Source organism: Ischnura elegans, chromosome 12, assembly GCF_921293095.1.
Source record: "Ischnura elegans chromosome 12, ioIscEleg1.1, whole genome shotgun sequence".
Lineage (NCBI taxonomy): Eukaryota > Metazoa > Arthropoda > Insecta > Odonata > Coenagrionidae > Ischnura > Ischnura elegans.
The window spans coordinates 19,012,283-19,039,824 of NC_060257.1; the positions used below are offsets into that span (position 1 = coordinate 19,012,283).

The window sequence follows — 27,542 nt, forward strand, 5'->3', positions numbered from 1 at the left end:
AACATTAAGATACATCCCGCACATCGAAGCCTTCACTACAAAACAGCCGATTATGCACTCTAATACCGCAATGACTTGGTGGCGTGCTCCCATTGAAAGGAACAATTATTACAATATCAAGGGAAGAAACTCACTGAAAACATAGTTTGACTCGAGCGGGATCCGAACCACTTATTACATCAAATACATACCATCATTTTTCATAGCAAATATCCAAAATCTGGATTCTAAACCAGCTCTAGCAAAATAAATTCTCTCTCAACGAATTCACTCCTCTAGAGAAAAAAAAGTACGTAAGTGAATCTTTATAATCTTCATTACGGCACTCCATACGCTAGCGATATATAAAATATAATACACGCATGTTTGCATAAGTCGAGCCCACACATTCTCTCACTATATCTTATATCCTTCCACAAAACTTCCAAATTTTGACTCAATAAACTCTAATTAACGCAATTTTGTGGAAGAGCAAAATCCAGGGGCAAAAGAGGTCCGCACGGCTCACGAGTCGCGGTTTTCCTACCTCTAGATTATATCATTAGCATACGGCCAATCTTCATGCCCACCACGAACAGGTTTATAAAACGTATATTTTTCCGCGAGACATGATTGATCGTAATAGCTGTCATTAAGACGTGATGGATAGGGTAGCGGAGCGCGCTGGTTGGTTAAAATGGGCTAGGCCTCCTTAGGAAGGGCAATAACACTCGCTCTAAAGTGAGCTTTCCCAATAAGAACGCGACCGGGCGAGGTTCAGGCAAGGTGGATGTGATATCGCTGCGACAATTATAACTGTCTAAAGAGCCCATTATCAGCACTTCCACGTGGCGTACTATCGTACCGAAGCCGAAATTAAGAAAAAAATTATTTTAGCTGCCAGTAGACTACGTCGGTATATATTTCAGACGACGTCAATAACACTTATCGGGCCCTAACAACCAATCGTCAGAGTTGGAGTGAAATTGAAGAAGTTAACCAGTATCTGTGACAACGCTATAAAGACAGCAACCTTCCTGTCTTCTTTATGGCTACACCTAATTGCTCACTAGATAAAAACCAATTAGCAGCATGACAGTTTCAACAAGATTCACAAAACGCTAATCATAATCACTCCCCATCATTTTACCACCACAAACTCAATAACTGTGACGTTGAAAAAACATAAAAAAGGTGACAGAAATAGAAATCACCAGCAAAATTCATTTCTTCTGAAAGATACGATCGAAGGAATAAAGAAACCACCGTAATTAGCAAGAAACCGCAAAAGATGGAGACTTAAAAGGAAAGAGTACTTGATGTGTTGTTTCCATTATATCTCGGCCATGAATTCCTCGACGACTGCTTTTTCTATCGCGAAAACTTAACTGCCGACTGGACAGGTATGAATCCAAGAGTCAATTTTACGCGAGAAACGCAAACGCAATATTGTTACAAAAAAGCAACTAAAGAAAGAAGTTGGGAAATCGATAAGATAAATCACAGCTACATACTCGATTTATTTTAAGATTATGGGTCTCAACGCTTATATCAGTTCAGACAATGTACAAGTATAAAAAGCTAACACTTAGACGCCGAAAGAAATTATCAATTCCAACTGAGAATCGATAAAAGGAGATAATTAACAGCACGCAACGCAAACATCGGAGCGATTTCAGTAGGTATTCGGGAGCTTCATTTCATACTAGGTTTGCAAAGAGAAACTAGCAAACAACAAACGCAATTACACCTAATCGTGCACATCAAATGTAATTAATTTTAAAAAAGGTAAAAGAGCAAAAAATACTATAAAATATTCATTGCATTTCCTTTCAGGATGGATATTATCATGGCGCATGTATTTTAATTTATATATTCTATGCTAATAAAAAAGTTCGTGTTTTGATTTCTCTACGCCTAATTGTAAAAGAGCAGCAACTTTTAAGTCCGACCATTTCAAAAATTAGTTTTGAGAAAACAGTGTCGACATTACAAAAGCAATGAAGGAAGGCGTTGAAAGGAAGATAGTATCATGGCCCGAAACCAAGAAAAGGGCAGCGATATCCCCCCACAATTATCTTATCCAAAAGCAAACTACACTCGAGATAAAAGAGTTGTTAGCCTATGTACCGAGCCTAAATAACCTTATCCAAACAGAAAAGCAAAGGACGCCGAGTTGATGATATCTTAAAACTACACGAAGCCTAGAATAACTTGGGGATGAGGATAGCAGTGACCTAAGGGCTTTGTAGAAGGCAAACAAGCTGGGGTAAGATGCCTTTTGAGACACAACAGGCCTCGTTTCCGCATAAGATAACTTTTATCGTTCACCACAGCCAGACCACTCTGCACACAGATACGCATTTACCAAGCCGATTGGTGCTCCTCGTGTGATTCTGACTAGGAGAGGAAGCAAGAAAGATATTGACGGGTCTAATTTTCGGACGCGAAGCTCTCCTCCAATAGGAAACCATTTGCAGTCTCGTAAACTATTTATATCGGCTGCGCAATAACAGGGTAATTTAATGTAATTAATTCCGATTGAAAGAGGATAGAATTGCTTCTGATTTAGAATTATGGTAGAATAAACTATTTCGATCGATTACCACTTTACGTTACCGATACAACTTTTACGAAAGAGGGATCAATTGAGCTGGCTGGGAAAATGCGTGCAATACGACCAGCAAGGACTAATTGGCCAAAGAAAGTTCCTGATCATAGGAATAGGTTACATTTCACAAATGAACAGAGAAAATTACTCAGATTTTCTCACCATTGTTGACTTAATTTCACGAGCAGCAAAATCTTGGGTGACTTATCATCATCTCCCGAGGAGATAGTTTACATAACACGTCTCCCACTGATCGGCATTTCAGAATCACACCATGGCAACGATATTTTAAAAATCAACTTCGTATTAATTACATCCCATTTTCACCAAATGTCGATATTTTTTATTTGACGACTTCCAAGCCAATTATTGGCCCAATGGAGGCACCTCAGTACTGAGGTTGGATAATCCCTCGTCGTTTTAACGAAGTCCATAACCTAAGGTTGCGCAGTAAGGTAAAAAGATATAATGAAAGGTACATTAGTGGTGAGTGAAGGCGATCAAATACGGGCTGACAATAATAATTGAATGTGATTGACGGCTGTGCCCACGCATAGCCGGGCACAAAAAGGATAATGGTGTTAAGTGCTTCAAAATGGCCGAATCATTCCCAGTGGATAACCCTCGATAAATGACACTGTCCTTAAACCATTTAACAGAGACTTTTTTCACTCACTTAGCAGTAATAACAAATTAATGAGAGTATTAACGAATCCCAGTTGTGCTTATGTTGACGACGACTGCAATGATAATAACTAAATAGGAATGAAGTCCTTATTCACACGATAATCCAACATAGAGAGTTAACACATGGATAGTAGGCATACGGAGAAAACAGAATGATCTGAACTGCACCATATGTACACTATTCTGGAGACCGTAAAAAACAAATTATGGAAGGTGGAATATCTATGTTCAGTCTTGGTACCAAATATGTACATGACTAGTAATTATTAAAAAAAATAATTTAAGTAAGATGGCTCATCTTTTCCGGCAAAGGTAGAGGAAAGAAAAAGTGCCAAAATCAAGGCAGGCATCCATATCCAGGCAACCAAGGTGGACATGATGGAGAGAAGTGACATTTCTCAAAACAGTCGATTTAACTGATTATTAACCTTGCTGCCGCATATAACACATTTCTTTTCCCCAACGGTATTTTCCCTGAGTAAATTAAATTAACCACTACATTCTATCCGCAAAGTTTGGTGATCCATTTCGCCACAGAAATTAATTCGATAACATTCCGAATCACCCGGCACGATGTACCTACACCTACGTTGCACGAGTGAGGACCTCCAGGCCGCTCTCTCGGCTATAGATGTCGAGCAAGAGGATAATGACGGGGTGGTTTGAGCTAAGATGCACTTGCTCCAGGTGAAGCCACCATTACGCGAAACGATTCGAGGGAAAGCCATTTCACGGAATCGTGCAAGCGGTTACCAGGCGAGCGCTGCCAAGCGCTCAGGATGTTACACGATGAACGCAAAGTACTAAAAACTCAGAATGTGTACGCACAAATGTAAAAAAAGGTATCCAGAACGTGGAAAAACGATATTTTAACCTTAAAAATACTGTCGTTTATTATTATTATTATTATTATTAAAATTGTTACAAGTAGGCATTTAGCCTGGTGGTAACATGTACATATGATGAAAAAAAACACTAGAAAACATTGAAAAAAACAATAGAAAAATTGAAAAAAACAATAGTAAACATTTGAAAGAACAATAAAAAACATTATACAAAGCCCTTGGTCCCTACTTTTTCAGCCGCTTTTTAAAACTATGTAAATTTTTCGGGAAGGACTCAAATAGTTCTGCTGGTAGGTCGTTCCAGTCCCTTATGGTCCTATTTAAGAAGGAGAACTGCTTCGCATTTGTCCTTTGTGAACGGCACTTTATCTTGAACTGGTGATCGTTTTTACCAACAAAGCTGGGTTTTGATATGTCCTTCCCAAATTCTTTCCATGCTTTTTCCCCACTGATAATTTTAAACATGCCACATAGCCTGCTTCTTTTCGAAAGAGGAGGCAGGTTTTTTGGGCTAATTAATGAGACACTGGTCATGAGACTATGATAAAACTCCAAATAAAATGTTCAATACATAAAATAAATTCCAGCATATCCTTGAGGGCAGAACTGGAATACACGAAAAAAATGAGAGCTAATATATATTCTGGTAATATAAAAAAAAGGCATTCGAAACCAAAGTTAATTCTGATTTTCATAAATGTACATCAATAAACCTCCCCAGTACATTGGTAACTGGGCAACACAAAAAAAAGGCGGTCAGGTCAAATTTCTACCAATAATTTTGGTCATTAAATACGAATTGGTTTAGAGAGCTATCCGTAAACATAATGAAAAATGCACCACACCTTTACTTCAGGAAAATACGAAACACGCAACGAATATCATTAACCGTGGCGACACATCAATGCTACTAATCGCAGAATACAATTTCTTGAAACGTTTTTAATACCAACACTATTTCATAAGATGACAGCGTATGCAACCCATCAAATACTTCAGAATCGATAATAATGTTAGAATGATAGTTTGGTATTCGATTTTCAAACAAATAAAAAAATCACATAATCAGTCAGGTTGTCCAACCGTTTGTAAATACTTGCGTCATGGCCGTACAGGTCAAAGCCGAGCACGTCAGGAAATGTTTTTTTAGGTAAAAATTCAATTCATCACATTAAAAAGCTATTAATCACTTACAATTTGTGATAGTGGTATGCTAGCACGGGGGAAAGGCAATGGAATAAAAAACTATTTTTAACTAATGTCTACAATTACACACATAAATTCAACTTATACCCCAAAAAACGCGAAGTAGATATTCCGGAACGAAGCACACCTATGGAACGGAATACAATAGGGAAGAAAGGAACAATGAAACGACAAAAACCAGTTTCAAAGGAACGAAACGCGGCCAGGAGCGCAGTAAACAGACGGGACTATATCCGACAAATGGCTGCTTTCCAAGCATAATATTGTCGAAAAATTACTCGTTCGTCTGGAAACAATGCATGGGAGTTCTATAATTACTTCAATCGTTGAGGCGGAGATCAAAATGGCGAAGATGGGGCAGAAGTTGCCAAGTCATTAATCAACCTGGTCATTCCAAAAGAAGAATGACGTTCTCCAATGAAGGAGGTGGCAAAGGTCAAAGCTCCGTCAATCTCGTTCCACGTGGAAAGACAAAGAGGACAACGAGAGACAACACTTGAAGGACATGAACTCGTTTCAACAGTCCCCCCCCCACCCACTCGGACACAAGAAATGAAAAAAAAATCATTATCATCACTTACAGATTAAACCCTAAGGATGAATTGGATGGGTGGGGGTAGAGCGCACACCCGACTAAGCCTCAGGCGCGTGAATTTTACAAAATTGGGTATGACGGCCAGCGCCTATCCCTGGGCCACCTGGGAGTATTTCGATTTGGTATGCCCGAAGACTTCACCGGACTTTGAACCTGGGACCCCTCGGTTAAAGCCAAGCGCTTTACACACTAGGCTATGACGCTACCCAACTAAAATGTGAATTACATCTACAATCTTACATGATTACAATCTAATACCGTTTTGACACCGAGCATGGAAAGAGCATGATTTTAATATAAAAAAATATCATGTCTCAGGCGAAACAAAGAGGAATTTATCCACCATGGGGATAGGAATAAGAACATTTAAGTTCGGCATATAATTTTTATTACACTAACAAGGTTAGGGTATCAAAAGCCATCGGTTGTGAAAATGTGCCTGATGATGACACGCTGAGGTAATATCCGGATCGCGCAATTTACATATTTTATGTGGAGAATCATTTTTCTAATTTCCACCACCATAATGGTTTCAAGGTGTTAAAACCCTGGTTAAATCTTGTAAAGCAAAAGCTACATAATGGAACGTTGCTTTGCTAATCTTACGGTTTTCGAAGTAAATCTTAAAAATATTCGATTTCATGAACGCAGACTCGAGAATAAATTAACTAACGCTTCATTAGGAACATACAAAACTATATTGGAACGAACTAAAAAGGAAAAGATGGTTACATATCCATGTTTAAAAAAAGAGGCACTACATGTGACCACATTATGTCGTAATCCCATTTACCAAAGGTTTAATCAGTAAATTATTTCCTACAACTGGGATCTAAATACTGTGGAGAGTAAAATCCTTGTTAATCAGACCTTCAACTATCAGTAATTATCAAAGATTAGGATGGATAGATGTATCCACATTTCGGTAGGTTGGTAAAATAGCAAGGAATGTGATCATATTTCTAATCTGGTCAGGGAATTACGAATATATTCAGTAGCTGAACATCTAAATTGAAAAATATTATACTAGACCAATGAAATGAGTGTTCATTCATAAGTGGTAGCGGAGACATAATTTACAACACAGTGTCGACTGCGAACACGAAAGCGATTAATAATACGCACTGAAAAACCGGTAAGGATACGCCCTCCGACGGGGAAAAACTGGTATGAACAAGTGATATTCCAACTAGACCGGTTTAACATTTATTCCCGCTGATGCTATAAAGAGATCTCCATTTGGTTTAAACTAAAATATAAGGCATCAATTTTCTCATGACTGAATGTTTCAAAAAAAAAAAAAAATGGATTTCCAAATAACCATTATTCAATGAGAAAATAATGCGAGTAAACAAAGCAAAAATACATCGGATCCATTCCGTAGGCATTCACACCTAACCGCATATTCCCAGACACCCGGGTTGGATTTCACTATTCCAATTAATGCATAGCCACAGTGGAATAAGATACGGCGATATATTTAATCATTTCTTTTCCAACGTTTTTTCCATCACGGTGTACGTGCTGCAAAATAAACGAAAAAATAAACAAGTAAGCGGACGAGGATTTAAAGAGAAATAATAATAGAATATTGACCGATTTCAACAATATTATTTTCTCCTTCGACCAAGTTTCCTCACATTATATTGGCATCTTCAGAGCTCAGAAAATTGAGTAAATAGCCAAGTTATGTTCAAAACATAATTCTCAGAAAATTTTTATATTTTGGGAGCACTATACCATGGTATACACCGCTAAAACGTGCATGATTGATGGTAATATTGGGAACTGCCATGCTTTTGCTACAAGCTCCTGTTAATATTTATATAGCAGTGAAAGTTTTATGAAATAAATCATTCAACCAGTTTCAAAGCACTAAAGATATCAATGTAATTTACTAAAGGTTAGCTTAAAAACAAAAGAATTTTTGTGCGTCGAAATTTCAGAATAAAAAAATAGGTTAAAATGAAGAAAACTAACCAGTAAAAGAAGGTGATATTAAATATTGATTGGCTCTGCGTACCGCAGCTTAGCAACTCTTACGAGTACTTCAGATTGGAGGATAGAAAAGGCAGCGATTGTTATTTCCGACGCACACGACAGAGGAAACACGAGCTGCCGCTCAAATTACTAATATTAGTTTAAAAATCACAAGCAGCACATAATCACGCAATGACGAACACAGCGGGATAAACCTGACATGTTGAAGTTGGCATCCGACCACCGAGCTTATTGAAAAGAGAGAATTTAATACGCCGTCACATGAATATTTTCCACACGTGCGATCGTTTTAAATTCACGGCCGGAGATATTTAATTAGTAATACAATCATGGGATAATAATCATTCATCACATCCAGTTAACTGTAACGACAGTGAGTACATCGTCGTAAGCCACCAGGAAATTTAAGCCCAAGCTTGGCTTCTCACAAAGCTGGAATGACAGCTCTAAATATCCTTATCCATTATTTATCGACAGATTATCCCTAGCTTTGGCACAGGTTATCGATGCTAATGAGCCAAGCCCGAGTTTTAACATGTCAATTTCGAAAATGCCGCAATCAAGAGGGAAAATGCTAAAAATAACTCAAACAAGCGCGCATATAAATTAACTCCAGCAGGAATACCAATTATTTGACACTGAAACATACAGACGAGTTTTAAAATATTATAGCCACGAACTCGATGCGGTTGTTAGCTACAAAAACGAGTTTCTCGAGTTATTTTTATTTTTTTTAGCCGCGCAAATATTTGATTTCCTACACGGTTAGCGAGGCTCTCACGATCGCAAACTTTCACCTCATTTTTTCCCCCTCATTCCGACTCTGCGAGTGAATTATTAGGCGAGCACATTTGTCGAAACCCATAACTGAAAACGCAGTTAAGGGAGGCACAATTACGTTTCCCTCAAAGAAAAAAATGGACTACTTCACCCAAATGATCATTCACTTACAGACCAAAGCAATTTCACCAGTTTTCACGAACTACAGATTAATACCAGAGCAATTTTTTGGCTCAAACGATCTCAGTCGTAACCGCTCCACAGTATAACGGCCTTAAAAACTTAACAGGAACACTCCGACGTATCATAGCTATGAAGGCTACCTAAAACGACGAAACAAAATAATCGAGAAAACTCAGATTGGGAATAAAGTAATTCCAAAATGAATACAAAATAGAATTCCATCATAATTTGGTATAGCCATTTTCTCTCCAATGCAATCTCATGTATCTAAGAATCGATATTATCTTTTTGAGGAGGATAGATTCCTAGCTCAAACACTGCCTCTTGTTCCTGCTATCCTGGCACTATTCCACGCTTGTAATCCAGGACCACATGAAAACATCTACAAAAATCATATCGCATTGTTTCCCGACACTGTAGTAGTTATCAAAATAATGTAAGACTAATGCTAACTCACGAAAAGTCCACACATGTCGACTGGTTGGGCAGTACGTAAAAGTATATCAACTTTACTTCAACCAAAGGACTTCCTCATGAAAATTGTAGGACAACTTGAGGAGTCGAATCCATCACTTGAGTGAACCTTAGGCGGCGGTAAACTGTCGCCAAAAGAACCAACAGAAGTGAAACTGTTGACATACTATCTTTGATTGGGACGAGGAGGCGGCGAGTCAATAATACACTCCCTACTCAAGTAAGCCCTTGTAGACACAAGTCGTCACGTAACATGCTTTCCTCGTGAGTGTCGAAATCAAATTGACTCTTACTGTCGAACGTACCATCGGCTGACCTTAGATTCAAAGAGCAACATTTCACCACAAAGGCAAGCCACATATGCATGAGCGACAGCTAGCCAGTTTAAACTATAACGGCAAGTTTATTAGATTATTATTTATTAGATTATGAAAAACTATGCCATTCAGACCAAACGTCCGTCATATTATCAATGATCATCTTTTAACAGGAAAAGATAAATTGTCATTATATTATGAGCATTTTAACCAGCACTTTTCCCTGTCAAACCTTATCGGTATAATGACTTTCTTAAAAAAACCTCCTCCTTCACGATAAAAGGCTAGATCAAAAAAAAGGTGATAAATGCATTTTATGTAGCTCTGACATTTACAACAGCATTCCAAACCGAGTAAAAGAAACCCCTCTATCAATTTCCAGCTAATTGCGTAAATTGCACTCCAAATAGGTACGTTACTCCAAATTCATAAATATTTTTTTGGTCGACACTGAAGAGAAGATTAGATTTTCACCATCACTTCATTTATACATCCCGATGATGTATGTGAATGAGGAACAAACGCCAACAAATGAATTAATGGCGATGGACGGTGATTGTCCACAGGTGCACCAAATAGTCACTCGCATAAAATTGAATCAACAAAACAAAATATACAAAATGAATGCCATTGGGAATTCACCAAGCGTAAATGGTTAAGGTTTCCCTCGGAATAACTCATTGTGATAATCCACTATCGCATATAGTAGTTAAGTTTTTGTTGAAGAGTGATCTTGGATATACCTACTCTATCAATCAAGGGAAAAATAGCAAAGAACATGACCACAATAAATGCCGATAAACTTATGACATGGGATAGCATAGTTTCGAAATGAGTAAACAGATAATAAGTCTATTTACTCCCCTTGTAATCGCATAAAAAAAAGAGCCACTGCCAATGAGGTCAAACTACCGTGTGGCCGAGAGGAAAAGGGACACATTTTGGAAACTTTCTAATGACTTCCTTCCCCTGAGCATTTTTCCCTTCAGAAAATAAATGATACCCCGTTTACACCTGGCCCACGATTGCCTTTAACGCGGAGAAATGTCGCCGATGACTTTCTTCGAGGAAAATAACCCTATAAAACATCGTCATTCCCGCTTTTACAGAGATGAGTTTCGAGACCCTAGGCACCTCAAAGGACTTAAATGAAATCCGGGAAAATACCCACGGAGGTTAACGGGCGACGAAAGAGCCCTATAATTCAAAGAGTTCCAGAGGGCGGAATTCGAAGGAAGATCCTTACACGGTAGATATGAGACACTGGAATAAAGGAATCCTCAAATACTACGGATAATGGAGCATTCTTGGGATTAGATATCAAAGAGAAAAGACGGAGTACTGAGTTCAGGCGCATACCAGATCTTGACAAGGATTATTTAGTTTAAATTTCGCCATTACCAATTCTTTGGCCAAGAGCCAAAATTACCTTGAACGAAGATAATGACCACATTTGTCAGCCGGAATCCTAGCTACGACTATGAAAGCAACAAACACTTTTAGAACAAAACTTACCTCTGCTAGTGAAGCATGCAAACGTGAGTCCTCGAGAAAATCGCATAGAAAGCTTGAAGCTAGGCAACACTAAGAATAAAACTGCAGACGAAACATAAAACAGCAAACGGTAAGAGGAAAAAATATATAATCGTTAGGCGATACGGCATGCGCGAGTGCTTCGCGTGACATCATAAGCGCGTGATAAGACCAAGACATGAGCACGCTGCCATGATGCAACGGAAGAGAAAATGACACGATATGCGCCACCAATCCATCAACTCCACGAGGCAGGGTACAGCGTTGCAAATGTGGTATATAAATCCCATTAATATAACTATGCCATTATAGTAAGATGGGAAATACTTGACTTCTATGCCAAACGATAAATTTAAGCCAAATAAGAATTTAGAAATTTGCGAAATATTCAGTAGCACAGCTGAAAATGATGATTTCTCAAATAGAGGTAAAAAAGACTTCGACACGTAAGCATCTGCTTATTGGCTATTTATTTTTCTCATGACTTACTGACATAAAAAATGGGGAAAATCGAATAACACTGCATACGTATTTTGAGACGACAAGCATTGTTCTTCGAAGCATGCGTATATCAATAGCACTCCTCATAACGGCAGGGTAAGGAAACAAAATAAAAAAAAGTTTGGAATCATCTTGCCATCTCAACACATACTGAAGGTTCAAATGGATAGCTGCAACGCATTTCCTCTAATTTTTACATAAAAATGGTCCAAAAAAATGGAAAATAGGTTAATTTTTAGGTACGAAGAATCATATGTATAACGAAAGGGAATCAGAGCCTAAAATTTTAGAGTTTCAAAGCCAATACTTGGTAAAAATTAATGATTGAGGACCGTAATAGAGAGGGCACGATAATATTTTTGTGGTTCAATTACAACTTTTGCGCACGGCAAGATAACCCATCATCTTCCACATTTTAACTGACGAACCAGACGTCATGAGCCAACTATTCTGCGGATGTGACGTGATGTGACCGACGAATTCAAATTATATTAATGATAAAAAGAGGAAGGACAAATAGAATATTTCCACGAAAGAAAGGTTCACTTCCAAAAGGCCTGTAAGGATCTCCCACCAAGTACTGCCTGGGGAAGTTAATCCATGACTCACGCTCAAAACACCAAAAGAATTTATATGACGCCAAGGAATCTCGCGTTTTTGCTTCCTTCCCTAAATCACCACTAAGGAATTCGTCATCAGGAAAGCGATTAAATTAAATCGACGAGCGTCGAGAATTTCTAATAAAAATCACGAGGAAGAACGCAAATGGTTTCCGTTATATTTGGGACCACATAGAATGAGAGACTGCGGAAAATAAAACCCACGAGAGAACTAATTTGATACAGTGAAAATGTTCTCCTTTCCTCAGGATAGCATTTTCAAATTAACAGTGAGAGCCGTCATTAGGTCCTGCCTCTTAAGGTCCTACGAGGAAAAATTATTCATTGCAACTGAAAAAAGGAAGATAAAAACCTAAAAAATGAGAGAAATTAAAGCTTAATTAAAACAACAACAATTAGGATAATGAACATAACATGGCTAAAAATTATTTCAATTTTTAATACAAAACACTAGTCGACATATATTTAGGGTACAACATTCTTCATCTTTAGCCCTGATAATGGAATTAAATACATTCAGCTCTTGCTGAGAAGAAATGTTTTTCGTATACTCTGACCGATATAAAATGAAATTCCGTATACTCTGACCGATAGTAGCAATCCCAATTGATTTATTGAAGCATATATCGACAAAAAAAATAAAAATGAGAATATAAATGCCTCAAGTTTTTCAGAAGGCCGTTTTACACGGTACACGGAATTGCGCAGGCTAGAGCTGCATTAATTTCTAAAATGGCGTGGAATTGCGCGAATGCATGAACGAAATTAGGACAGGGGCTATTTTGCCGTCTCAAATCCACGCATTCTCGCATGTGTTCTAGCAATTCACCGCTTTACACGACGCAATTTTGATTGCGCCTTCACACGTACGTCAGACTGCGCAATTCTGTGTGCCGTGTAAAACGGCCTAGAGGAGTGGTTAGCTGTAAGTTTCCCTTTACATATACACTACCTCTTTTTTTCGCGATAGCTGAAGGCACTAGCTGTGACGCGGGTAAGACCTGTCCATAAAAATAAAACGAGAAAACACCGAGTTTAAGGCTTAAATCAAATATCAACGCGGAAGCCTTTGTACCGATATTTGAAACACGTTAGATGGAAAGATGCGATCAATAACGATGAAACGAGACGTCCAAAACTGAACCGTAACATCGATCCTGTCAAGCGCTGAGACCTCCTGACTAAGAGCTCTAGCATTCAACGATGGGCACACACCGCGGCTGAAATATCCGTTTTGGCATGGCCTCAAAAAGCCCGACGAAAAAGGCATGTCGGGCATTCCCACAAGGACAATCCGTCAGGCTAAATACGACCAAAAGGTCACACAGGTGAACCTGTCGTTACCTTTCCGGCCACGAGACACCTCGGGAACGAGGATCGAATCAACGAACTTCGCGAAATAAAGTGGCGCTGAGACAAGAAATAAAACCTATACGCGCAATTACCATCCCCCACACAAGACCTTGAACTTGTTCCTTCGAAGCTTCATGCAAAACTTTCACCGTGAAAAAAATAAGGAACGAGTTTGAGAAATAAAAAAATGTTCACCGGCGAAGAACAGATGGGAGAGGAAGAAAAAGGGAAAAAAGAGAAGGGACTGGCGAATTTCGTTGTGGCCACGTAATCGCAATGATATGCCAGGAAAAAATGCGAATGGAAACAGGAAGGGAATGATCACGACTACTTATACCAATACACCGATTGTGGTCCAAATTTTGTCGAATGTAGTCCATCGACTTACTTCACAAATACCAAAAGCAGTTTTCAAAGTTCAGCAGTCTAACTCCATTGAGCGTGGTAGAAATCACTGTTAAATTCTATTTTAAATTTATAAACCTACTGCAAAATGCATCATATAGAATTATCTCTGACATCACTTAGAAGTGATAACTCATCTCCTGATTGAATTAAGACAAAAAATCTTTGAAATAAAAGGTAGTTGCACTTTTTATTTGAATACGTCGAACGTCCAATATTTCGCATGAATCGGTTGAACTTATAAAAAATCTTTTATGGTTTCCACTGCTGCGAGATTAAACTTGCATCTGTATGCTACATATAGCTAATTATGGACGTGACTTCAAAATTCATCGATATTAGCAGCATACCTAACATATATCATAATTATAACATTTTAAAAGGAATGCATGAGTACCGAAAACATATTACCGCGACCATTTGTGCGCAGCCATGAGAATTAGCGAGGGGAGACAATATTCTCTCTCATTCGAACATATAAAAATATAAAATCGACACGGAAGGGGAAAAAACCGGAAAAAGGGGGAAAATAAAATATCTACCTTGCCGGGCATACACTCAACTCGGGAGTGGGGAGGTCACATAAATCCCCACCCGATCACGATGATTTAAACATCCAAGCGCGGAAACCTGATTTAAATGCCCCGACTCGGATTTAAAAAAATAATAAAACGGGGGAGGGAAAAAATAAAACAAATGAGCCACTTTATCCGATTGCTCCGACGGACATTAAATTGTGGTGGGATATCAGGTGACTGTTGTGTGAGGGAGGGGTAGAATGCAGGCGGCCCGATCTTACGCGAGGGTTTTCCTTTGTGACTCAGAACTGTACAAAATGGCTTCCTGCGCCAGTGTGCGGATCGAACTTCGCCCCTGGGCACTCCCCAAAAAGCGACGGGCGAAAAGAGGAAGAGGGAGGGGTGAGGGGGAAAAAGGTGGCGATGGATGAACACACAAGTGGAAGAGGACAGAAGAGTCGTGTTGGAAGGAGAGACACGAGAGCTGAATGACAGAATAAGCACCTTGCGACGGATGGGACTGGTGAAAAGCCAACAAAGACACGAACGTTAAAAATCTATTCGCGACGAAGTTTTCAAAATTTGCGCTACTGAACGATCAACTACTATATTTGAATGCGTCACTCTGATGGATAGTTTAAGGTATGACATCGTGACATTGATAACTTAACAAATTAAGTCATCTATGTGAAATCTACTAAGTTTTTTTCGATTCAACGCTAAGGTTTGACGATTTGTATAGAATTGAATAGACACCTATATGGGTAAAAAATCTATGAGGAACATCAAAAAGTGAAATTATTTCTAATCAAATAATGACAACTACAAGTGAAGATTTTTGTCCAAAATGCAATGTTCTCCACCATATAAAATAATTGCTGAAGACCTGAAGTTGTTGCTACTTCGTGACACCGGGGTCATAAAACAATTAACCTATGAGCTTTACCTCATTTATTTTAGTTGAATGCTAATTACGTAACATTAAAAGGACCGATGAGGGGAAGTATCACATCGTTCAAAAGTCTATTAATAACTTACGAGATTAATTTGGCAACAGATTTCCATTGATCTAGATCGGTTTGCCAATAGTGTTTCAAAGGAATAATTCGAATTTCTTCATTAAGTTAAGCAGTTAAAAAAATATTAAATACTACGATACATCTAGTCGATATCATGCAGAAACTAAGTGACCACATCTTTCAATCACAAAACCCATATATTCTTGATAGGTGCTCAAGACGTATGTCCATTGTACTTGACGTCAAAAGGAATAATTACAAATGGTTTATTTCCCATATAATTATAATAATTATCATATAAACGTTTCACGAAAAAAATAATGAGAGCATTATAAAAACGTTAAAATAATATCAATGCGATCAATGAAACTCATTCTCAGATTGCGCAATTCTACCATCCATTCTTCTTTCGACTGTGAAGTGTATAAATCACACTATTATCCAAGAAAACACTCGACTGAACCAGGGAGACAATAGAATACATCTCAATTTTCTAGATAACATCTGATCAAGTTATCTCGTGCCATTTTCCACGGTAGAAACAATAAGATATAGAATTTCATCCCATGCTGTCAACAAGAAAATTCAAAGTTATCACTAGGTAAAATCCAATTCTAACAAAAAAGCACCAGGGCAACCGATAAAGGAACAGAATTATATCAGCCACTACGACAAATGCTATAAAACGTTTAATAAGGGATGAACAATTCTAAGATTCATATGAATCATCTCTTGAAAAACATCAGAATTATCAAAGATTCACAGAAGAGTAGAAATGTTTTTCATCACCAGACATGCGTTAGTGGAAATCAAAATTTCCCGTTCCCAGGAAGATTGTCTGATTCTTAACTCCTAAGTTTGATATTGGTAATTGGTGCGTTGCAACCAGTGAAACCACTTTATTCACTCCAACCCTGAAGAGGTAAGCCTAGTGCATTCTTTTATTGAAAAACGAATCGATTTATTGGAATAAAAGCTAATTTCTCCTTTCCATAATAATTTGACAGGGACTTATACCAAATGATAGCTTTTGGAAGCCGAAACGCGTTGTATGAATATAAATTCTCTATAAAAGAGCAATTACCTTTCATTTATATACGTAGGGCTTTCAATATATGACACCTGAAGCAGTTGAATTTAAACTACTCGATTACCGAAGTTAAAATTATCTTTCCCGCGTTTTTCATAACGAAAAGTCGGAAAAGAAATATCTCTCCGTCTTCAGCTGTAAGGGCCCCTTGTAGACGGGATGTAGGCGGTTCGGATGGAAAGGTGTTTTTGGGGCTTGAAAGCAGGGAGCCGAGGGACACACCAAGAGCAAATGCAGCTGCGACGAAGGACGAGGGTTCACAATGCATTCTGGGAGTGAGGGTGGCGAAGTGAATGGGCTGAAAAAGGAAGGGCCGGCTCAATGGGAGATGGATCTCTCTCCGCTTGACAGGTATTGAGTGCACAGGGAACTGATTAATGATCCTAGAAGCAGACGTTTTTGAGGAAAAGAAAATGCATTTCATAAAAGTACATACTTAGTGTGTGTACGTAACATGATCGTCAGCTGTTATTATTTCAGCATGCGAAAATGCCGGCCTAGGTGGCGGCCCGTAATTATCTGTGATAAGTCCCGCCCGAATAGGTAGACCCTGTCCAGGAAATGGGTGTTTATACACGAGTAATAGTTACACCCCGACGGAGGATGGCCAACATTTCTTTTTATTTTACCTTCCTAGCCCCGATAACAGCTCATATAAAGCTTTTTACAATGAGAGAAATAACGAGTAACAAAGACTACCACATACAGCCATGCCACTTGTAGGAGCAACCTACCTAGGCGGGACTCGAACCCGTGACCTTCGATTTGACATGAGAGGACATTACCCGCGCGCCACCGAGGCTGGCAAATACGTGCTATATTCGGTGGAATGGAAATAAATTCCCGTTTCAAATAAATCACGTACAAATTTTCGGAAGGATTGATCAAGAGAAATACATGGAGAAGGCCCCAGACCGTCCTAAAGTTTATACTGCCAATTCGCTCAATATTTAATTGGTTTTCAAAAATGTCCATATCGTCGGAATTAACCCAGAGCGATCCATTATTCTCAAAGCGTTCAGCAAACTACTTGCACTCTCGAGGAACAGTAATGAAAAGTTATGAATGTATTAGACTATGTCATATCGAATACAATTTTCGGCAAACAGCCCTACTTCTCGCGAAATTCAAATCGCTTTGCCATCAGCGACAGGAATGGCGACATATTTCAACCCCTTTAAATGCGAGTTAGAGAACAGCACATTCAGTGGCCAGTTAGAAAATCCACAATAACCATGCGTGTTTCCCAAGGAAGAACGACCAGACGAGTCGGTCGTCGAGCGATACTGATATCATTTCAACGTATCTCTCACTGTTGGCAGAGTCAACACTTAAATCTCTCGCCAGCTGAAATAATAAAAGTATCTCCCTCTTTCAAAAGAGTCTGACCCATGACAAGTCTTTTTATGGCATAAAAAAACAAACATTTATTCAGAACACAGCTCAATAAACTCCTACTTCCCAAGCTAGGATTAAATCTAAATGGACGTGAATTTGTACAACATATATTTATTTTCTCCCCTAAAGTAGTCACTTCCTTCGCCATGGGCAGATAAAAAAGTTACAAAAGATAGCTACACCATATTATTCTCCCAGAAATAGGGGTAGTTACCGCTTACGACCGCGTTGTTTCATAAATTATCTGTGATAAATTTGCAAAATATGGGCAGAACGAGTGCTCGATATTTAACACTGCGCCTCTATTCGCCAAGAATACGCGATATTGTGCCCACCGGTTGGGAAAATCCATAATCAGTTGGCCTAGGTTTACACTGGGAGGGGAATTGGCAGGCGGAGAATAGGGAATTGGACTTAGTAGGGAGAGGCAGGTACGTCAATACAACGCCAACAATACCTGACTCTTTCCACACACCTTAATCGGTGAGAACTTGAGTGTGAATCACGTAATGGCTAATTGCAATGAGGTAACTCACATCACCCACATTTATTTATCAGCAACCATCATAGAACCAAATCCATTCTTACTTATCATAATGACTCATTTCCCGGAAATATCGAAAAAGACAAGCCATACCCACATAAATACTAATCACATCAATCGATTTCATAAACAAGCAAACCATGAACGATTAACTCGAACGATTTCAACGATATTAAGCTTGACCAGCCTAGCTTAGAAAGGATGAAGGAAAGAAAGGGTCTGCTGATGAATTAACGAGAATGGTTTCCAGAAAGATCAATCCCATTCATTTCAGACAGTAGCATTTGAACAGATTTAGTCGTCATTGAGCTGGTACTGCAGACGTGCCACGAAATTCTGCCGCGATATCAACTGGAGACCTATTAGTGCCACTGATTGCAAAAAAAGACAAATCTCACAAAATTCAGGCGTAGAAATTTTAACAGTCCCAGACTACAGTTAGCTAAATAGCTGCACCGCACAGAATATTCCTGCGTAGGACAAAGGCAGGTTGCAGTGACCAGCAAGTAATGCGGCCAGCCCAATCGACGCCGAAAGGTACATACAGGACCAATCTAGGGCATAGCGATATCAAAGGACTAACTTAGCTTTACTAGTCACAAAAAGACAAAGCCCATCAAATTCAGACGCAGAAACCAGGACCTAGGACCGGTCGACATTCAGCTAAGCTGCAGTGGAGTGGATATTTTCAGCTTTAGAACGAAGTACGCTCCTGAAAACAGAGATTTACCCAGCGAAATCGCGTAGCGAAACCAGTGGACAGGCGACCTAGCTTTATCGGTAGCGCAAAAGCAAATCCCATCCAATTCAGGCATCAGAAAAAGCACGGCGCAACACAGTAGGTTACTATGAGTACATCCAACCAACCAAGGCAACGCCAGGAAGAATAGACATGACCAACCCAGCACAAAGCGAAATCTAACGACTGACCTAGCTTTACTAGTTACAAAAAGACCAATCCCATCAAATTTAGGCGCAGAAAAATTAGAACGGATCCGCTCGCCATTCGGCTAAATAGTTGCAGTGGATAGGATATTCCTGCAATGGAACGAAGTGCGCTCCTATAAGGAGAGATTCGATTGGAACAATAGCATTATTGGTAGCGAAAAAAGATAAACCCCATCCAATTTGGGCGTTGGAATAAGCACGGCGGCGTACGTCTACATACTCGAAGAGGCCTCGGCGATCAGTGCAGGCCCATCAAAGGGACACGCACACAAAAAAACACGGTAAAACGGCTCCCTCCCCGTTCCCATAGTCAACTATTACCGAACCCTCCCTCCTGTGCAATATACACACTTCCCCGCCTCGTCACATCGCGGTCTCTTTCGCAGGGGATACAAAAAAAACATGAAAAGCTTGAACAGCGACGCGGCGCGGTCAGAAAGGGCGCAGCGGGTAGGGGAATGGGTACGGTAGGGTGGGGGAAGAATCAGAAAGGATTATCCCCTCCGCTAGTAAAGAGAGGGGAAAAGGATTTTCGCAGAATGGGGTGGGAGTGAGGGGCGAAAACGATCGTGGATAGGGTGATATATTGTAATAAAAAAATAAGATACATAAAAGAAGGGCTGGGGGATACTACCCACAATACACTAGGGTATAACAAGGTGACTACTGTAAATATTAAGCTGAAATACTCTGATTGTAACAGAAAGTCGAAATCATTTCGAAATTTTACAGACCGTTTCTTGTATGAATATACAGAATGTTATTATACATTAAACAGCGACTACGTGATAAATTGAGCGAGGGAAAATAGACAGAAAAGTCCCTCGAGGAAGACGTGGACTCTTAGGACATTTGAAGGACACAAGGAAGAGGAACAGTGGCGGACCGAGGGAGAAGGTCCGAGGGGTCTGGACCCCCCGAAATATAAAAGCACACTTACTTTGCATCACAAAATAAGACCAAATTTTCAAAAATTATGAATTTGCAAAAGATTTTTTTAAAGTAGTTTTTTCGATCATTAAAAGTGTTAAAATTAGGTTTACTTAGTAACCCATTTTTTCAAAAATTTTCCCCCAGGTTTTGGACCCCCCCCCCCCCTCCCCGAACCAATTCCTAGCAACGCCACTGAAAAATAAAATCAGTGAACTAAAGAATCGTGCCAGGCTAAGGGTAAATGCCTAGCTGAGGTATGGCACGAAAAACTCTATTATTGAGGATGAACAGAATATAATTATTAAGTCGAAAATACCTATTGTGAATAAGTCCTATTTAATAATACTATTTAAAATCGGTAATCTAGCAATATTTTATACATAATTTAAACATAAATAAAGCGCCAACTGAGTGAAATTTTGAGAATGGAATGCTCAGAAATCGAAAAAAATATATATGCCCTCTAATACAAGGAGGAAAAAAACACCATCTGCCTATAGAATTAAGGATGAGTTTACCATCAATGCTACATGGTACCAGACTCTCTTCCGTTTTCATTGTCGTTCCATGACTTTCACCATTCAATTAGATTAATTCCCAGGTTTTAGTGAAGAGTCGCCACCCTGGATGGTGGTTGGAGTAGAATAAGAGGGTTGAAAACGAGCGTGGAAAGGGAGAAGAGGGTGATCTTTACAAAAAAAACTTACAAGGGACAGGAAAAAAGGTCCCCCCATGCAGCGACGGGTACACACACACAAGCAGAGGCAGCCCACTCACACCGCCGCCTCGTCCACCGAGACGGAACCAAACCAATTCTCTAACAACCCCCTCCTTCAACAGCCCCCCAACCATCAAAAACACCCTCCTCCCCCTGCGGCCCGAAAAACCCTGCCCGACGGACGCCTCTTCGCCCCTCAGGGCGGCGTCGGCCACTCTACCATAGACGGCGCTTGGGTGACGGCAAAAGCGTGTTGAGTGTGAGACGGCTAAATGGGGTGATGGGGGAGGGAGGGTTTAGGGTGTGGGGTAATATGCGCCAGAGTATGAGGTGAGAGGGGTATGGGGTGGAGGAGATGGTAGGGGAAGGGTGTGAGACAGAGCGGATGGGGAGAGAGGACAGGATATGGGGTAAGGAGACAGGGTAAGGGACAGATTAGGCAAGAATCACAAGATCATTTTCCACGAAGCTCTGGGATAGCGGCAATGAAAAATTAATATGATATTTTTCGAACGCGATAAATTTAAATGATAACAGCAAAGGAGGTATTCCTTGAATTTATTTTATTTATTCCCATACCACCGAAAATCGCACAAACTGGCCTTTTACGTCGAGGTTTTCAACAAATTACAAGTGCACTTACAACGATGATGATGATGCTATATTGATGAAAAAATAGGCAGCCTTTGGGCCTTAAAATATAATCCGTGACCGTCTGCTGTTCTGACCCCGAACACATAGAAAACTTCGGCGTCTAAACTGTGCACGTTAGCAAAATGTGCATTATGTATTTCCAACAGTAAAAGGAACATTAAAATCTAAAAACGCAATTACGGGGACGATTAACACAATAACCATTACAAAGACCACGTGACATGAAATTAATGGATTGATCATGGCATTTCCCAATCAATGAAGAACGTGGTTCAAATAATGCCTCAAATAGTGCTCGAAAAAACGGTCGTGAGATTTTGTCCGCATGCAGTGGAAATGCTAGGGTATGAGGGGAGATGACAGGGTAAGATCAGGGTGTGGGAAAAGGGAGTGAGGCTAGGGGACAGGGTACCAGATGAATAAAAGGGGCAGGGGGGAGGGCGAACAGGGTGGGAAGTGGGGGATGTGGCAGTGGGAAGAGGGGGTCAGGGTACAGGGGAAGGGGGTCAGAGTATGGGGAGAGGGGTCAGAGTGTTGTGGGGGAGGAAACCCTCCAGTCGAAGAGCTGTGCAGCCGACCGCGGTCACGATCCTGCCCCTTCCCCCCCGCCAAATGCCTCACTCAACCCACCCCCTAATTTCCAATTCATTCTAGATAATCTCATACGTCAGGGCACAACAAATTACTCAGCTCCTCCTCCTACTCCCGTTTTCTCGGCCAGAAGTGGCAGTCCAAACACCAACACACACACGAACACCAAATGGGATGCTTCTCCTTTTTTTTAAATCCTCGTATCGTTTTCTTTTCGCCCCAACGATTTCCCCATCCCATCGAGACGAGGACTCGTGCATACACTACATTAACGTTTCCAATGATTTAGCCCCCCCTCCCCCCATGCTGGCATCTGAAGGATTCTCCTTAACCCCTCCAACATATAAAGCTGTCTCTACAAGTGATGATTCAATTGAATATAATTACTTCTATTAGTGAGCACATTAGCTACGACGGGGTTCAAACAAAAAGGTGCACCACGAAAAAAATCGTATAAACCGCTAATCAGAAACTTCAGCGAAAAATAAAATACTTGACCATACTGGTCAACTAGTAGCTTGCCATTCATTCAATTAGGATATCTGGGATGGTATCATAAAAAATGATCATAACGATCAAATAAAACAATTTGCTACAACGCTACTTTCTATCGCTGGCGGTTAATCTTGTAATATGAAATTATCTGGCAGCGAAGAAAAATAGTTATACAGTGCTAAGTATGATATAACAAGTAGTAGTACATTACAGTACTTAGAAGAAATAAAAAATCTCCTAATCCTCATCACTTTCAGTACACTTTTAGGCAACCCCAAATTCGCAAACGTAGTTTATGCACGAATCCCAATTTAGAGATATTTTTTCCCCGAGGAAATTAGAGGAGAGTGTTGATGGGGCAGTTTGGGAATGCGGGCAAAGCTTCAGCTTACCTATGCTTCAATTAATGAGAAACCTCTTGGCTGGGGGACATGTTTATCCTTTACAGCCGTGAATCTCTCCCCACTTTGCGCAGATATCCGTATCCAATCAGCGGCACGTCAAATGCAATCACGGCCAGTATCCGGAGAGATGTTTTAGAATCCCTCTGACACGAAGCGCTAGAAATACTTCTATTTCTCTCATTGCGCTCCGTATACAGCGCTTCCAATTCCTTTGGAAGGTTGTGATAGTATCCAGCGTGTCACTTTTTTCAATATAAAATCACTCGTGTGCTTCTGGGAATTCCTCCGAGAGGCTCCAGAATCTCGACTAATCCGATATATGTGATGCGCACAAAAAAATCCAAGCGGGTCTAGGTGAAAATCCAAAGCACACAGACCTTTCTTCACAGTCCTACAAGGCCTACGTCATCCTTGAGCAAATAAGCAAAGTAAAAGCGACACGAACAGACAGCATGTAGAACGATGACGCAGGAAAAGACTATCCACACAAAACCAAAATGAAAGGACTCACACGTTCAAATATGCAATGCCCTATCAAGCACCCAAGAGAGGCTTTTCATACATTGAAAGAAACGACACCACATGGAATAATAAACAAGGAACTACAAAAAAATATAGAGAGATATGTATGGACTATGTAAAATGTAAGCACAAGCACAGATATCACACAACACAAATCAAAAAGAGACAGCTAGCACAGCCTATTATTTAGGGACATAATGAAGTATCCCTCCTTTCATCACCTTTCAATATTCAAGACGAAAGCACCGCCTCCGTCAAACAAAATAAGACCATCCGATTTTTAAAAAAATGTTTTGGGAATTAGAATAAAGCGAACTGAACAAACCTCTGGTAGCTTCTATCATGCGGCTCCATTACACCACTTTATCCACTGGCGAAGAAATTTTTTGAAGAGTTACTGGGAGGTTATGTGCGTCGAAAAAATGGAAGGGCGAGATAAATTATCCCTCTCTTTCAGGGGGTGTGGGGAGGATTTCCATGGGCGCACAGGAAGAATAACACGGGAGCTTTTTGGGGAATAATTGGAAAAGGGAGAGGAGGGGGAAGGAGAGGTGGAATTTGATTGAGGTAGTTCACTACGGTAGGGTTAGGGAGGGGAAGTTAAATGGGGATGCGAGGGTGGGGGAATGTCGTAGAGAGGAGGGGGGGAGGGAGGGAAGGGGTAAGAATAGGAGGGGGAAAAAAGAGGGGGAATGAGAGAAATATATAGTCCTCCTATGGTCACTGCTTAGAATAACACCACCCGAAATCCAGGCGTAGTACCACGAAACGGTTCTCCCACGAGCACTGCACACTTTATATCTCGGGGACGTCTTCGACGCCGCCTCATCCGCACTGGCGTAACCTCCTGCTTCTCCACCGGCTTTTTCAAACTCGAGCACAAGAGCACCACAGCACCGACCCAGCCAGCTTCAAGCCGCCAACATCGCCAGCCGCCGCCGCGGAACTTCCCCCATAGCCTTTGAACAGCACGGTCCCCCCGCCAAAACTTGCAGAGGCGACTACTCCTCCACTTCCTCCCATATCACATGCGAGAGGCAGTAGGGGTGACGTCCTCCGCCGCTATAGCTCGGAGCGGCCCGGTTTGCCCACTTCGGTCGCTCTCGGGTAGCTCCGCCGACACTTCGGGCCGACAACCACGCGGGCAGGTCTATTCTGCCCTCTCTCTCACACACACACTGAAATCCCTCTTTCTGCTTCTCTCTCTCTCTCTCACTCTCTTGATAACCAACAACCTTCCTTCCTCCCTTCTCGCTCACACACTAACTCTCACGCACACAAACACGCTTGGACTGACTGCCGTTCCCACTCCCCTCTGCCCCATCCTCCTCCTCCGTCCCCCCTCCAGCACACGTAGTGCTGCCAACTTAACGGCGGGGCTCCCCAAGAATTGGATAATCACATTTTCTTTTTTAAATCTCCCACGGCTTAAATGCTGTTGAGGGCATGCTACAATATTGCGCCCAGTCGACTGGATCAGGGCATTCCCAGATGATAATGATTAAATATAAATAACTATGTAAAGAGAAGATTTGTCTTTAATACAGGCTGTTAATTGATTAATTTCCTTTCGTAAATCTTCCCGGTTTAAATGCATGTTTCAATATTTTCGATCAGTTCGGTGCTTCGTAATTCATTAATAGTAACAGAAATCACTTGGAACATGGGTTAAACAATATATTACATGCCGACACTCAATCCCCGTAATAGGATAATCACATTTTCTTTTTCATATCTCCCCCGCTTAAATGCTGTTGCTACAATATTGCGCCAAATCCACAGGATTAGGGCATTATTAGCTCGAATTAAATATAAATAACTATTTAAAGAGAACATTTATCTTAATTACTGACTATGTATCAATCACCATTGACACCATGGTCACGTTAAAATCTGTATAGGTCATTCAATAATATTTTCGAGCAGTTCAAGGCTTCGTAATTCGTAAGTGGCAATAGATACCACTTGGTACATTCAAAGTCATTGCAGTAGTTTCATCGCCATTGTCAATTAATAAAAAATTGGTCGATAAGTAATGAATAAATTTTGGAGCTACTGCAGATATGACAGTTACTACTTCTAATGACGTTAATCCAATAAGTAAGGACTGAATCAAGTTTTTTCCGATAATAGTACAAATCAGGATTTACTCGCGCAAATGTAAGTACGATTTGTATAAAATTCGACAAACAAAGAGAAAAATATCATGAAATTACGAGAATCGTGACACAGAATTCAGAAGAACCTTTTCCAACCGAAATATGCCGCAAAAAACGCCCGATTCCTCTTCTCTGTTCGTCAACAAAATCATCCACTTATCGACCAGCCTATTGATATGCTCAATTGAACGGAATTATCGGCCTTTATCAATCAGATAAACACCAATCAATGGGGAAAATGAGTTTCAAATCAGATTTGACGAACATGGACTTTCACCTCAAGGGCTGCACATGTTGTAAGATTGTTCGACAAATTATTCTATTTTAATTTAACTTTATGTGAGCAAAAAAACAATTAACTTTCACAGCGATGAACGAATGCAAAGAATTCGTACTGAATTAACCAGTGCTGTGTATCAGCTCATATGGACATTTCGATATAAAAATAGGGTCTGAAGAATAAACTAAACCGATAGCAGCAATTGGCGAGATTCTTTAGCAAATAATGTGCCAAAATGCCAACGCATGAGAATGACAACATATTAGTCACAATAGACCAATGTCTATTTCATTCTTTAATAAAAAGACAGTTAACTAAACGTGAATATCTCAATGTCACCAACAAATAACCTACCGTGTAAGTCCACATGCTACGATGCAGTCTTCCATCCCAAGATAAGGTGTGTTTGCCTTCTGAAAATTAAGTAAAAATGCACTTTTAAAACTCAAACTATCAATTTTTCTATACCATTTACATGAACATGAACACATACCAGAAAAGGCTACAGAGTAAAACATAGCTTTGTTAACTACGCGGTTAGTCACTATAAAGTGTCTATAAACTTGAACCGGGATAAGGTGTGAATGCCTCCTGAAAATTAAGTAAAAATGCTCTTTTTAAGCTTCTACTAACAATTAGTACATGCCATACTCATGAACACATACCAGAGAAGGCTACAGAGTACAATATAGCTTTGGTAATTAAGCGGTAAGCCGCTTAAGTGTCTTCAAACTTGAACCGAGATAGGGTGTGTATACCTCCTGAAAAATGAAGTTAAAATGCACTTTTAAAACTCCTACTATGAATATTTCTATATTATTCACCATAGAACATACCAGAGAAGGCTACAGAGTAAAATATAGCTACGGCAATTAAGCGGTAAGCCGCTCAAACGTCTTTAAAAAATAACCTCGTGGTATTTCTTCCGATGGATGGGATACCGGAGGGTTGGCAGCCTTGCGTAGCACCCCTACCCTCCCGAAAGATCCCCCTCCTTTCGTTCCATTCCACTCAAACCCTACAACACAGCGGGCCCGACCTCTTTTTTCCCCTCTACCACCACTCACCAACTCTTTTTCCCTCTTACCCCCCACCCCCTCCTCCTCTAAAAACTCTCGTTCACTTCCTCACGTCCAAATGCACACACACAGACAGACAGAGCCACCCACCCCACCCGTG

The 27,542-nt window shown here is 40.2% G+C and overlaps 1 protein-coding gene across 5 annotated transcripts in view; it reads right to left on the bottom strand.

Annotated features, from left to right (window-relative positions):
* Nucleotides 1-26,760, bottom strand: part of LOC124169264 (zinc finger protein 608) — a 111,313-nt gene extending 84,553 nt beyond the window's left edge. For 3 of the 5 annotated variants that reach the window (XM_046547825.1, XM_046547821.1, XM_046547822.1), the window contains exon 1: nucleotides 24,250-25,163. The gene's annotated coding sequence lies outside the window, so the exon portion shown is untranslated. Of the gene's footprint in view, nucleotides 1-23,390; nucleotides 24,183-24,249; nucleotides 25,164-26,717 lie in introns of those variants that run through there. The other 2 variants (XM_046547826.1, XM_046547824.1) reach the window with 2 other exon arrangements.
* Nucleotides 26,761-27,542: the final 782 nt, after the last annotated feature.